Here is a 14,064-nt window from a genome sequence, read left to right as displayed (position 1 = left end):
AGCCATTTTGTTCATAAATGGTTTTATCACTCTCTGTGACCAGTTTGAGCCCTATGATGTGCTGGAGGGCATCATGAATAAACAGTCCTTGGCCCAAACTGGTTTTGTGTTTAAACCCCAAGTATAGTGGATGAGGGGGAGAGGATTGCCAGCAAATGTGGAGACGACAGATGGAGCACAGCAGCAAAGATGAAGGATGTGCAGAGCTCTGTGTGTTGCAGGGCATAGATGATCAAAACTCTTTGCTGTGGTGCCTGTACAAGGCTCACAGCAATCAGGGATTTGGTTTGCTGAGACTAACTCCTGCCTTGTTAACTACCACTTCTTGATTATTTCTGTCTATACCCATCTGCTGCCTTTTTTTTTCCTGTTAGAGCTGCAAATTCCTTAGGGTTCAGACAGCTTTTTATTTTTGTGTTTGTGCAGTACTGAATTCAGTGGAGTTATAGTCCAGGGTTAAGGCTAGTAGCTGTTAGCAGTGGCATTTACATGGGAAAATAAGACACTAGGAAAACAATGATTTTCAATTTCAGATGGTCTTTATTTGCATTCCAACATCTGCTGGATCTTTGAAACTGAAAAATTATTTAAATAAACAATGCATGATTCAGTACAGACTGGGAGATGAGGTGTTGGAAAGCAGCCCTGTGGAAAAGGATTTGGGGGTGCTGATGGATGGGGGTGCTGATCATGAGCAGGCAGTGTGAGCTTGCGGCCCAGGCAGCCAGTCACATTCTGGGCTGCATTAAAAGATGCATTGAAAGATGAATTGCCAGCAGATCCAGAGAGGTGATTCTACCACTTTGCTCTGGTGAGACCTCACCTAGATTGCTGTGTGTAGGTCTGGAGCCCTCAATAGAGGAGGGACATGGACCTGATGGAGAGGGTCCAGCGGAGGGCTAAATAAATTATCAGGAAGTTGGAGCACCTCTGCTATGAGGACAGGCTGAGGGAGCTGGGTTTATTCAGCCTGGAGAGTAGGAGGTTCCAGGGAGACCTAATAGCAGTACCTCAAGGGGACTACGGGAAGGATGGAGAGAGACTCTTTGCAAAGGCCTGCAGTAACAGGATGAGGGGTGATGGCTTCAAACTAGGGAACGGCAGATTTAGACTGAATATCAGGAGCAAGTGCTTTACTATGAGGGTAGTGGAGCACTGGAACAGGTTGCCCAGGGTGGTGGTTGAGTCCCCTTCCCTGGAGATATTCAAGGTAAGCCTCAAAAGGGCTCTGGACAGCCTCATCTATTTGAGGATGTCCCTGCTGACTGTTGGGGGGTCAGACTAGATGATCTTTGGAGGTCACTTCCAGCCTGGACCATTCTATAATTTTATGAAAACGATTATTACAATGTTCTCTACCACAAATAGTTCCATGCAGGAAATGAGGATTTTTTTTTTCTTCATTTTTTTATCTCCTCTCTTTTTTCTTTTTCCCCTCTTTTTCCCTCTTTTTTTTCTTTTCCTCTTTTTACTTTTTTCCCCTCTTTTTTCCTTTTTATTTTTCTTTTTTTCTCTCTTTTTTATCTCTTTTTTTTTCCTTTTTTTTTTTTCTCTTTTTTATTTTTTCCTTTTTCCCCCTCTTGTTTTCTTTTTTCCTCTTTCTTCTTTTTTTTCCTCTTTTTACTTTTTTTTTCTCTTTCCCCCCTCCTTTTTATTTTTCCCCTCTTTTTTATTTTTTTCCCTTTTTCTTTTTTCCTTTTCTTTTTTATTTTCTTTTTTCCCCCTTTTCCTTCTTTTTTATTTTCTTTTAATTATTTTTCCTTTTTCTTTTTTGTCTTTTTCTTCCCCCCCCCCCCCCCATATGTAGTCATTTATATATCTCCATTTGTCTGCCAAATCAATTTTATCCAACAGCCTGCTGGCTCTTGCTTTTCTAGATGCTTATTCATATTTAACATAGCTCTGCCATTTATTTGCATATGTAAATGCACCCTTGTTTTTCACACCTGTTGGCATTCTTTTAATTATATATTGACCCTGAGGCTGCTGGCTTTGAGGCCTGTTCAGCCGCAGATAGCTGGATGCTATGCATTGTTCTTCTTTCCCAAGACCTCAGCCCGCCTGGCACTGCCCTGCCAGCTGAAGTTTCCCCCCCCTCCTGGCACGACGCCACAGCTAAGTGCCTTTCAGCGAGTTCTCGGCTACGATCCTGAGCTGATTTCTGGGCTGCAATTCACCGCCACGGTTATCGTATCAAAAGGGGGGAGCGATTTACATTTCCTGCACGTCTCGGCGTTGCCAGCCTGAGAGAATGCTGCAGAGAGAAAGTTGACACAATTTGATCAAATTAGGAGAATGAGCCTGTTTACACTGTTGCATCTTAGGCGCTGGAGGAATTTGATGCAGGCGCAAAGTTGGCACTAAGTACGGATTAGGCTGTGCACAGAGTTGAATTTGGTGTTTGGGTTTGGGGTTTATTTTGGGCTCCTGGGGAAAAAAATAGGAAGGTTGTGCCTAAAGGCTGGGCATGTGGAGTGCTGTTTGCTCGCCTTGGTGTGGCCTTCCTCTTTATCTTGATTTCATATTGTGTTACCCCTTAAAGTCTCTCTCTTCTCTAGCTGTTTATCCAGAGTAGTGTTTGCATAATACATTATCTTTGTTTGCATCAGATCCCTTCAGCCTTTTGCAGTTCCATCTCTGAGAAGGCATCGAGCAGTCGCTCCGACATCATTTGTACAAAGTGAAACACTTAATGTTGAGATATTTTCAGCACGTCCATACTGGAAATGCCATATGAAAGGCAGGGCTGCAGCCTGTGCTGCTGATTCACGTTCAGCTGCCTCTATTTGTATGCAGAAACAGACTTAGTGGCAGCTTTGCATTTGTTTTCCTCTGTATCAATTACTTATCAGTAATACATAAACCAAATTAAGCAACTGGAGGTAGGTTGTAGTGCTGAGTGTGTTGCCAAGCCTCCCCTGTCCAAAAGGGCACTTTGCTGGGACATGGATTGAAAGGTCTCTTTTCAGACTGAATATGTTTGAGTTTGGAGAGGCAAGGGATGTATCTGATATTGGTGACTGAACTGGTGATGTTACTCATCTCTGAGCCAGATTCCTGCAGACTTGTCTAACTTTGGCTTTTTTCCTATTTTTTTATGAGCACCTTTCTTGGATGTATTTGCTGTGCTGCAATGAAGGGTTATGTAAAAGAAAAAACCTAGTGAAAACATAGTGGGCAAAGTGCTCTCAAATTTATTATGTCTTATCTTTCATATTTGAGGATTTGATGTTGTGTACTTGCAGCTGCAAATATAAGAATATGTACCAATATCATAAGCCTGCCAGGATTGGTGACAGCTCCTCTGCAGGGTTTGTAGTCCTACTTCAGAGTTGTGTTAGGAATTGGTGAGTAGAGGTCAGTAAAATTCACCTTCAGGCTTTTCAGGACAGGATATTCTTTTCTGCCTCTTCCACCTTGCTTTTCTTCCCTGCATCTCAGCAAAGAAATATCTTTGTTCACGCCTATATTTTACTTGGCTTTAAGTGCTTGAAGCTTTGCCTAGTTCTCCCTTAACTTTAGCAGTTTAAAAGCAGATCATAGAGAATGACCACACCAGGAAAATATTACTGTGCAACCTTGATTAGCTTATGAGCCTGACCTCCTCATCCTCTTAACTTTGACTACTGCTTCTTGTCATCTTTGATTTCATCTTTTTCTCTTCCATTTCCCACCCCCTACCCCTCCCTTTTTCCTGGACTGCCTTATGAAGATTTGCACTGCCTGATACTATCGCCTCACCACGCTGTTTCAATCTTAATGCAGGTGCCCTGGGAAGAGATTACATTCACCCTTGAAACTGATACAGCTCTTTTAATGTATGATGTCCAAAGAGAAGACTCTTTCTAATTCTGGATCCTGGAAATTAAAGGCAATGCATGCACATGTTGCTTTGTCCAGATGCAGGGTAAACTTCAGCGCCGGTAAAACCACAGTGTGGCATGCGGCTAGTCAGGGCACTTCTCTGCATAACTCATCCCTGGAAAAAGGGATATTCTGTATCTTTCTGTCCCTCTCAGTTTGGTGGGTTTTTGTTGGTGGTGTTTTTTGTTTGTTTGTTTGTTTTGTCTTGGGGTCTTTTTGTTTTGTTCCCCCCCCCCCTTTCTGGTTTTTCTTTTAAGAACTGATTTCCTTAGGGAATTTTTAATGTTCAGGGCTTTTTACCCTGATGTTTTGGACAATGATGTGACAACACAAGTGTATCTATTACTCTTCCCCTGGAAGCTGACTAAAGGGAAGGACTTGATGGATAATGGCCACATTTTCCAGCAGAGCCTGATGTACATGTGAGAAGAATGACTGAGTGACCTGCATATAAAACTAAACTATGTCAGGCACAAAGTCTGAGGGCAGAACTAGGAGAGAAGTCTGGGAACAGCTAGCCTTTTGTCATGAGTTCCTTATTTTGCTCCCCTTCTCTCTGTTGCTGGAAATGTGGTGCCTTCTGTGCTGTCGCAGTGCAGGCTGTAGTGTGGGAATTGGCTTCACGGGGATGGAAGGCGAAGGGCAGCAGGGTCGTGTGGCACGGTGAGCTTTGAGAAAGGAGGTTGTGCAACTGAAAACAGAGCATCACTTCACCTTTGGCTGCTGAAGAAAGCTGATTCTCCTTTGCCTTGAGTAGTCAGTTTACACTTGTGCGAATTGAATGTAAACCAGTACTGGCTGAAGCTTAAATTTGGTGATGCTGTGGGTACCTATTGCCTTTGGGGAAAAAGAGAGAGGGCTGGAAGCTGTGAGGGCTGGCCAGGGCTCTGAACCTGAGAGTGAGATGGCCACTTGAGCATCATTTCCTACCAGGGCTCCTTTCTCTAACAGGTGAGGCATGCTGACTTGATGCTGTGTGTTGGGTGCTTTGCGGGGTGTTGTAGACCTTCAGTTGAATCTGATAGTGCTTTGCTTTATATTCCACAGCACAGACTTGCTAAAGCTGACTTTGAATTCACACAGCCAGAAGGGCATGGGGGAGAAGGAAGGCTACAGAGGGGTAGGGATGGCTTTCTCCTCCCTGCCCCCCATGCTTAGGCATGGTCCCTGGAGCACTAACTAGCATCTCCTTCCATTTTCTATCTCTGCAAGACCACTACAAGAAATGATCAATGACTTCAAGAGCTTTCATGCAGTTAGAGAAGGAAAAGTGTAAGAGTGCTTCTACCAAAAGCAAAGAAGGAGGGTAAGAACAGTTGCATTCTGCACCTGGAGCACTAGGGCATGGGAGAAGGGTAGCTGGCAGTTCTGCCTTCAGCTGTATCATTCTCATGGGCAGCACATCAGGAGTCTGTGAAAAGCTAGGAATCTCTAGGCTTTGCCTTGCTGAACTGCTCAGGAATGACTGATGACTAATTATTAGATGGGGGTTTAGGCTCAGGGAGTAACTCACGGGTAAGATTTCCATGGCTTAGTGAAGTCCATTTCATTCGTGATGCTGTAACAGCCTGAGTCTTTGCATCAGCAGAAGATGGTACTCCAAGCAGACCTTGAGTGTTCACTTTCTACAGAGGATATGCTCGTAAGCTTTTGTAAATGAGTGGGAAATTGCAGTGTGTGGACAGCAGAAAGTAAATGAATTGAAAAACAGAGCCCAGGTTGACTATCTCTTTCTGGAACATATTGTCTGTGAGTGATTCATCTGGCTTCTGTGCTTTGGATTTCCATCTTTCCAGGGCTTCTTCCTTAACTGGCACTTTGGGAAGACTAGTACTTTGCCAAATGTGAGGTATTCAGAGGCCACACAAGAGACACCAGAGAACCTCCCTACGTGAAGTGTAGCTGAGCCAGAGAAATCCAAGTGCCTTGCCTGCTGTCATATTTATCCTTCAGTCTGCATAAGGCATCAATGTCTGCAAACCTTCCTTTCCTCTACCTAACGTAGATGATAACTGTAATAATGTTTACTCAAGTGAAAGGGGATGCTGCAGCTCTGATTGACATCTGCAAGTAATTCTTTGCATGGTTTGAACAACAACAATAACAAGAAGCCATGAAAGTATTCTGCAAAGAAATGATGATATCCCTTGTGCCTTATTACAGAACATTTTGCCAAGAAACTTGTGGCTATAACAAGGGGGTTGATATCCTTCCACACTGTCACGGCATTAAAACCTAACTGCCCCCTGGGTTCCTCAATTATCTCCAGCAGAGCTGTCATGTTGCCCCTTTGGAAAAATGAGCTGACACCCCATGGAAAAACTTCAAAAGGGCTTTTTTTTTTTCTTCCAAGCAGTCTCTGGTATGTTTACTGAACTTGAGTGTTGCTCTGTATTGGGCCCCTGTTGCTTCTCTGTCACGAGATAAGTGATTATTCAGGTTTCCTGTCGCACTTGTGCATTACTGCACTGGGGCTCCTGCCAATAGTTTGTACTTGCTGCCTACATATGTAAGAGTATTATTTAATAGTTGCAGCTGGAACAGGGGCTCTGTGCTCCCCAGGAAGTAATCCTCCCTCTTGCTGCAGGAAAGGTGTCCCCAGGGCCAGTGCTGCCTCCTCTTGTGCCTCTGTAAAATGGGAAGGGTGATGCTGACCTTTTCCTGTTGCCCACTCTGAGTGCTTCATCCTGGAACAGTACTTTGCCACTGTTCCAAATGGGATCATTTTCCACCAAAAAAAGAGAGGAAAAAGTAATATGAGATTTGTGAAAATAGCTCATTTTCTGAGCTTCTAAAATGCACAAGAACTCTCTTCCCAAATAACTGCATATAGTTTTCCCTGTAATTGAAGCTATTTCTAACCTATGGTGTGCCTTAGAAGACCCCAATTGATAAGGAGGATTTTCAAAACATTAATGACCCATCTCTCTGTGGCTCTCATTGACCTAATCTCTCAAGGAGACACATGAACCACATAGGCAGACCCTCCCAAGTTGTGGCATGGTGGCCATCTGAACTCCTGTGTAGCCCCAACCGTGGCACCAACACAGTTTTAAAGCTTAGTGAACCATGCTGGGCTGAGCACACTCATTACACTTGAACCATTTTTGGTGGCTCAGGAGAGAAAATGGTTTAATTTTAGGTTCCAGTTGTCATTCTACACTCCTGCAAGTGTTAAAAGGAGATTTTTACAATGGCCAAAATGGATATGAAAAGAAACAGCATTTCAGAAACTTTGGAAAAGCTTCAGAAGGACCTGCATTTGATAAAATGCTTTCTGGGTGGTGTTGCTGCTTAGCATATAGGAGATAATTAGTGGCTGTCCAGAGTGAATTCAGGGCAGAGGTAGAGTTAATGGTGTTGCAGGGCATTGACCTCATAGCCTGGTCCAGAGCTGATGGAGATGGGGGATGGTGAGGCATTGGAACAGGCTGCCCAGGGGGTGGTAGTGTCACCATCCCTGGAGGTGTTCAAAAAACGTATAGGCATGGCACTTTGGGACGCGGTTTAGTGGTCATGGAGATGTTGGGTAGGAGGTTGGACTTGATGATCTTAGATATCTTTTCCAACCCTAATGACTCTATGGACAAAGAGACCAGGGCTATTTCCTCACCAGGACTTGCACTCAGCCTGTTTCTGGAGCCTGCTGGATGTGGGCCCTAGCATGGCTCCTTCCCTGGTGCAGTGGGCGACTGAAGATGACAAAAATTTGGATAGACTGGTTTGGTTTGAAAACAGGTCCTCCCTTTCCCCCAAATGCTTTCTTTTTGAAGAGAGAAAAACAATCAGAAAGCTAAAAACTGCACAGTGACAACAAGGCAGTGATGCCAAACCAGAAGGCTTTGAGCTGTGTAGCACTAGGTGGTTATGTTTGTGCAAATGAATTGCTAAAAATGAAAACATCTCCTAACCCTTTGGAAGCCATGGTAAGATTAAAACAGCCAAAAAGGGAAGGAGAAAAATACCCTGAACTGATTGAAAAATACTGCATGGTGTCACCTTGGGGAGAATCACAGTATCACAGTATAACTTAGGTTGGAAAGGACCTCGAGGATCATCGAGTCCTACCTATCAACACAGACCCCATGACTAGACCATGGCACCAAGTGCCACATCCAATCTCCTCTTGAACACCTCCAGGGATGGTGACTCCACCACCTCCCTGGGCAGCCCGTTCCAATGACGAATGACTCACTCGGTGAAGAACTTCCTCCTCACCTCGAATCAATTGCCTATAGGGCACCAGCCACAAGCTCATCTTAGGAGAGGGTTTTGCTTGAGGTCAGAAGTGGAACAGGAGAGCATGTGGTCTTCATCCAACCAGCCCACCTGTACAGCATCTGGAAGGTGGAAGGAGGGTATTTTAGCTTTTCAGAAGGTGGAGAGGGAATTAGTCACTGCTGGCATGAGGTAACAACCTTGTACATGTGTCATGCAGGTGCACGTACAGGGGGAGAGGCTGGGACTGCTGCAAGGGTAAGACTGCAGCAGGGAGACAGCTGGCAGATGTGCATTGGGGTGATGACAATCCTGTAAATGGAAATGCTTGCAAGTGAGAAAAGATGAAAATGTGTAAGTGCTTGTAGGATCCTTGTTATCATGTTAGCTTGCATCTGTAGGGACAAAATAGCCACGCATGCATGGAAAGTAAACAAACACAGCATGTATAAATCATATGTGGAAGAGAAGCTTCTGAATGCAGTTGCCATCTTTATTTAAAAACCTGCTGCTCAGGCAAATTATTATCACTCTAGTGACACTAACTAATCCTTCTGTAATTAGGATGGGAAACAGGAATATATTCCATGGAAATGATCGTGCTGTTTCGCCAGTCCAATTGTACAGCAGTCTTCTCAAAGAATAAGCTGTCATTTGCCCAGAGCTTTTTGGAAGGCTGTAATTTAGCTGGTTGGGGGGAAAAAAAGGAAAAGGAAATCAAGAAAATGTCCCTGGAGAACTCCATGATGGGTTGAGAAAACTAAGTTTGGAATAATATAATTAGTAATTTTTTTCACTGCTTTTACTGTGTTTTGTCTTAGCATTGCTGATTAGTAAATAGTTATAATCATTCCTCCTTCTCTCAGCATCATTGGTGTCCTGTGAGCTCAGCCCTTCTCTAGACTCAAGGAAGCCACATGGCTTCTGATTTACCATAGGTGATGCTACTGATTCCTTTGAATCTAGCAAAGTGCAGCCATGCTCTTCCTGGATTTCAAAGAGAACTATTTATCAGGTGGTTTTCAAGAGTCTAAACCATAGATGAACTTCGGTGTGCCTGTGGTTACAGCTTTGGTAAATGGGACATGTTGGAGAAGTACACTGTTTTAAGAGGGGGGAAAAAAATACTATTTTGAATATGTTTCTATCTTGTCTAACAAGTGTTGGCAACAAATTATTGCTTAGGTAATTAAAATTGGTACTTAATCAGTAACCACACTTATTTCTCATCAAAATTACCCTTTTTGGCTTTTTGCCTTTGTGAACATTAGGACTACTTTAGGGAAGTGCTGTAAACTGCACTGAAGAGCTGCAGTTTTGGTGTGAAGTCTCCTCTGGTATCCAGCACTGGGTGTACCCCACATAGCCTAGAATACCTGACATTAAATATACTGTTTGTCAAAATAAGTGAAGGAATGGTAGGAGAAATGGTTCAGAGAGTGATGGCCACAACCATGTGAGATGAGGAGTGGAGTTCCTGAGGCTAGGAGCATTAAACTTGCCCTTTCTGAGCTGTAAACCTGTAGCTATGACTCTTGTGCTGTTATCTGCTCCTAAACATGGGATCAACTCCTCTGTCCAGGGGAACTTGCTTCATAATGCCAGGTTCTGTATTTTGTGCAGACCTTGATAATTAAGTGAGCTTGTTCTTTGGCTTCATTCTCTGTGGGGAGTAGATTAAGATCACCAAACACATTGCATTCACAGCCCAAAACACGTTTAATATCTGTTTTGGAGGAGTGAGGCAAATACAATTCCTACCTTACATTGTCTGCTCCTATTGATGCAGGTCACTGTCAATGAAAAATTCTCTCACTAACCTTTAAAAGTGTGGTTTTCTGTAATTTTCATTCTGCTGAAGGGTAAAGCTGTATACAGTAATTGAATCGGTGGTGCATGCAGACTGAAATTTTGCAGCCTGAAATTATGGGGCTGTAATGGATTGTCTCTGTTTTCCAATCTCTGTCCCCTCTCTTGTATTTTCTTTCTCTGCTTTTCCATCTTCTCTTATTTCTTGGGGTTGGAATTGGTATCTGAAAAGGTTGAGTGGTTTAGTGAGGAAAGCTGAAATTGTGATTAAGCAAAGCCTAGATTTGTAATCTGTTCTGAACTCTTTGCCTCCAGATGTTGTGGTCATCAGTGCTGGCTAATCTAGGTTGAAGCAAGGATCTCACTAAAAACCTCCAAAATTGAGAAAGGAATGTAAATCTTCAGTAGAGTAGGGCACAGGTGCTGCCAGTGAGCCCCTAAATGTAGGGGTTGATCTTCTGATCCCACTGCCTTGGAAGGAGGGGGAATGCTGCAATGTGTTCAAATCCCTGGGATGACAGTGCTAAGCCAAACTGTTGTCTTTTTCAGCGTGTTCAAACAGCATCACACCTTCACTGGGGCCTAAAGAGAAGTGATGAGTGTCCACACAGAGATCAGACTCAAGTATGTGCCTGTGCTTGCCATGTACGCTGCAGATGTGAATATTCTCCCATGGGCAAGCAGGTGTGGAGTGGTCATGTCTGCAGCAAGGGCCAGTTCCCCTCTTTGAAAAGCAACAGTGAGAACATGGACAGCTGTGTCTTCCTCTTCAGATTTCAATACTTTATTTCATTTGCTGGTTTGGGGTTTTTTGTCTGTTGTATAGAATTGTTAGGGTTGGAAAAGATCACCAAGATCATCCAGTCTGTCTGCCAACCCAACACCACCATGCCCACTAAACCATGTCCCAAAGTTCCGTGTCTGTATGTTTATTGAACACCTCCAGGGCTGGCAACTTCACAACCTCCCTGAGAAAGGGAATGCTTCCCTGTAACGCAGAGGTTGTTCAGTCTCTTGCTTTAGGATGGATTCCTTCCTGATAAAATCCCTAATTACAGCACATCTCTCAGCAGCCAAAATTGCTTGATGGTTTTTGCTTCAGTTTGGGATAGTTTGCTGGAGCATAGAAGTTGGGCTGGTAGCAGATATTGTCTCAGTCAACCTTCCTTTACCCCAGACTATGGGAATGTCTTGTACATCTTTGCAGCTCTAACATGAATTATTTCAAATCATCTCTTCTCCTTACTAGGATATCAGGGGAGTGAACCATTGAACAAAGATCTTCTTTCCTTTTTATTTTGGTGGTTTCTTTTTTACCTTGTTTTGCTCTTACCTTTCTAAAGTCACAAGCCAAAAGCTCACCTCAAGTGGTGCAACAGTAGATAGATCTAGGCTGACTAGTTTCTAGGCAGCCTGGAATTAAATCCCCAATTTATTTAGCAACTACTAAAACAACAGAACCAGCTTTCCAAATGCCAGATCAATTGTGGATGTTGGAACAAGAAATTGAGTTTCATTAGGGTTTGTCTGTGTGAAATAGAAATCATGTCTTGGACAACATGATGGCTAAGAGCCTGGCCCTGTGAGCAGGCCCTCAGGAGACTGGTTTTGGTAGAGCTGTGGCCAAAGGGCATAGCTTAGGACTGCAAGGAAAGCAACAAGTTTCAGAATATTTTTTCCCCCCTGTTTTTAGAGAACAGTTTGCTATGCTTCACATTTTGAGAGGGAGAGGTTACACTAAACAAATATAATGCTGTGATCAAATTCTCTTAGTCCAGGAAATAATCCAGCAAAGCTCTGCGTACTGACTAGTCAGGTGAAAGACAATAGAAAACAATTGCAAATGATGGTTCCCTCCTGATACTGAACTGCATGTCTCCTGACACCTTGTCTTCTCAAAACTTTCCCTCTGAAATCTTTCATCTCCCTGCTCTTAGAGATGGCCTACATGAGTCCTTTTTGCCATTGCTCTGCTTGCCACTGCACTAGGTTGAACCAACCTTTCCAGGGTTGTCCTTTGCTGCCAGCAGTAATAACACCTGGTGTATTTGCCAGAAAGGGTCACAAAAGGCCTAAACTGATTTCTGTTATAAAAACCAAATTCAACCATTTAACTAATGTATTTATTTACTTTCTTTTCCCTTATTTTTTCCCCCTGGTAAGAGCAGGAAAAGAGCAACTTTTCAGCATTAGGGCTGAAGGTTTTAGATCCAGATGAGTGGCTCTGCTTTCATTAGCAAATATCTTTCATTTACAAAAAATAAATAAAATCATTAACAGTTCCCTCCTTTTGGTGTTTCTGCCTCATATGCCTGTGTCACAGCCTTTTTTCCTTGTAATTAATCAACCCATATCTCTCATGCAGCTCGGCTTGTCAGCAGGGATTAAAGCCTGACAGTATTTAATCATCTTGTATTTTATAGAAGACTAACAATCTCTCTTTGCTTTCTCTTCCCTCCTTTCCCTTTAATTTCCTTGTGTTTTCTTGGTATGTAGCAGAGTGTCTGCTCTGACTGTCTGAAGTTTTTATACAGGGAGAGACAGGTATAAAATTCTTTTCTTGCCTCTTTTCTTCTGTGACCTGTGTAATTCCCTCATGAGATCATTTGCTGTGACATTTTGGGTGTACCATGACCTACTCTGTTAGCACAGAGATCCACCAGATGCTGAGGCTGAAGGAGTATATATTAAATCATATTTTACCATGACTTCTTTTTTTTTTCTCCCCAGCAATACATCAAAGCTGGGAGCCAAGTGGGTTGAATAACTATACCAATTATTGTTTGATGTTCTGGGGTTATTTAGTAGATTGAATGGTTTCTATTATATGTCACCAACTTGGACACTACCTCGGATTCATTTTATTCATTTAGGTACCTCATAAAGTTAGGGATCTCAACATCTGACCTATTCACAGCGATCCTCTTCTTAATGAAGAAAGGGGAACAGATCCTTCCTTCAGGCACAATACTTCTACTTTAAGTTACACATCTCAGTGGACTGGATGACTCATATTCTAGGTCGTATTTGCCTTCATTAACTGTAAAGGGTTATTTAAATAACTTGTCCAAATAGAGATGTTTTCATTATAGATTCAGACTGAGATGAACTGCATGATGAGTCTTAAGTCACTGCCACATCCTCGGGATAGTTATCCATTCCTGCCCCACCATGGTATGGTATGGGAGACCAGGGAATGAGCTGTGCATGGTACCACTGTCTTGGATTTGGAGGAGCTCTAGGAGACCCCCTCTAGCTGAGTGCTGTGAAACACAGAGGTATGGAGCTGAGGAGTCAGCTCTCTGTAAGGGAAATGTTCCATCTTCTTTCATTGCCATTTTCCCAGAGTATATATTACTGTGTCTTCAGACTTAAGTCAAAACAATCACTGTGTTAATTTAATTAGACACCCTTTTTAGCATGGGTGATGTCAGATATTACAGGGTCTGTAGATTGAGTGGATTGAATGTATTCCATTTCATCTGAATTTGTAGGTTAAGTAGGGCTGACCCCAGCTAGCTTTTGTATGGGAGATTGCCAAGGAATTCCAGGTACCATCGATGCAAACAGCGTTTTGCTCACCCCCTACCAAATATCATGCCACTGAAATGTGTTTGCTTTCTCCTGCTTTGCTGCTATTGCTCTATTGATGGATGAAAATTGGAGAAGGAAAGGGAGAGGGATAAGAGACTTAAAACAATAAAAAAGCAAATTATTTTCGTGTTCTAGGTAAATGTTTTCTCCCTGTAGAAGAAAGCCCTATTTATAATAAGGTTGCAGTGCAGGGAGAGGTTGGAAGAGGTATCAGTGTAAAATCTTTTACGAATGCTGCTGAAATGCTGATCATTTTTTTCTCCCCATTCAGTTAAGAACACTACTTAACATTCACTGATTCTTGCTATAGGAGACAAATAAAAAACAAACCCAGGCAAACAAACCAAAATACAGGAAAAAACCAAAACCAACCAACAAATACAACACCAAACAAACAAACAAAGGCCCCCAACCCTCCAAAAACCAAAACCCAGAATCCTTGCTGAAAACTAAATGTCTTTCTTGGTTGGCTCAAAAGTAGTACAATAATGTGAGGATGATGAAAAGAACAAACTGATCAGAAAACAGTAAAGAATGTAGTGTTTGCTGGTTTCTTTTGATTCTGGCATGGCCAACTTA

The 14,064-nt window shown here is 42.8% G+C and overlaps 1 protein-coding gene across 6 annotated transcripts in view; it reads left to right on the top strand.

Moving 5' to 3' along the window:
* Window positions 1–14,064, top strand: part of SGCD (sarcoglycan delta) — a 393,456-nt gene that overhangs the window by 164,509 nt on the left and 214,883 nt on the right. The gene's annotated exons all lie outside the window — the stretch shown is intronic.

The sequence above is a fragment of the Melanerpes formicivorus genome, unplaced genomic scaffold, assembly GCF_026170545.1.
Source record: "Melanerpes formicivorus ecotype bairdi unplaced genomic scaffold, bMelFor1.0.p_v2 SCAF_2, whole genome shotgun sequence".
NCBI classification, from domain to species: Eukaryota; Metazoa; Chordata; class Aves; order Piciformes; family Picidae; genus Melanerpes; species Melanerpes formicivorus.
This window is presented reverse-complemented; position numbering and strand designations above follow the sequence as displayed.